Below are 1,120 nucleotides of genomic sequence, written 5' to 3'. Positions count from 1 at the left end.
GGGCGCGGGGGGGGGGCTCGGCTCTGACAGCCGGGGCTGGGGGAGCGGCTGGGCCCTCGAAGCGATGCCTCGCTGCTAACTCGTTAACGTAAGCTAGTCGCGGGGCCTGCCTCGCACGGTTCTCACGAATACGCATTCCAGGCATTTACCTGTAAAAGCACTCGGGACGGTGCCCGGCACGTAAATTGTTCAGAACATTCTCAAGATTCCCCTCCCTGGCAACGCCGTGCCCCCGTTAGGCGTCCGCGGCGGCTTCCTGCCCGTGGACCGGGTGGAGGGATGGCTACCTGCGGCTCCCGTCGGACCGGGAGGCTTCCTCCCAGAAACGCGCATCCAAGTGCGGCCCCTTCAGGCACAAGCCAAAAGGAGGGAAAGGTGCCTGGATTGCATGTCTGAAGGTGAACAGTTATGTTACTGTAGGTCAATTTTTTAACACTTGGAAAATAAATTTAATATTTGTGACCGTAGTTACTCTCCAGAGTGAGGAATAAAGCACGCTAGCAGTTCGGTGTTAATAATAAAAATTGCTCACATGTAAGGAACTTCATATAAAGAGGAGGGCACACCAAAATGTACCTGGCGCCAAATGTACATTATTTTATGTGCACATCCGATATTTTTAGTACAGTATGATCCTATAGTCATGCTTCTAAAAATTTTTTATTGAATTTATTGGGGATGACTTTGGTTACTAAAATGATACAGGTTTCAAGTATACAATTCCTTTTTTTAAAAATTTTTTTTATTAAATCTTTATTTTTTAGAGATTAATATTTTTTCTTCTTTTTTCCCCCCATAGCTCCCCTCCACCCAGTTCCCACCCGACCTTCTGCCCTTACCCCTGCCACTGTCCTAATCCATAGGTGTATGATTTTTGTCCAGTTTCTTCCCACACCCCCCACAACCCTTCCCCCCTGAGAATTGTCAGTCCACTCCCTTTCTATGTTCCTGATTCTATTATATTCACCAGTTTATTCTGTTCATCAAATTATTTATCTTCTTAAAGGATACCTTTCAGCATTTCATATAATACTAGTTTGGTGGTGATGAACTCCTTTAGCTTTTTCTTATCTGTGAAGCTCTTTATCTGACCTTCAATTCTGAATGATAGCTTTGCTGG

Source organism: Myotis brandtii, unplaced genomic scaffold, assembly GCF_000412655.1.
Source record: "Myotis brandtii unplaced genomic scaffold, ASM41265v1 scaffold1563, whole genome shotgun sequence".
NCBI classification, from domain to species: Eukaryota; Metazoa; Chordata; class Mammalia; order Chiroptera; family Vespertilionidae; genus Myotis; species Myotis brandtii.
The sequence above is the reverse complement of the archived record's forward strand: the minus strand, read 5'-3'. Positions refer to the sequence as shown.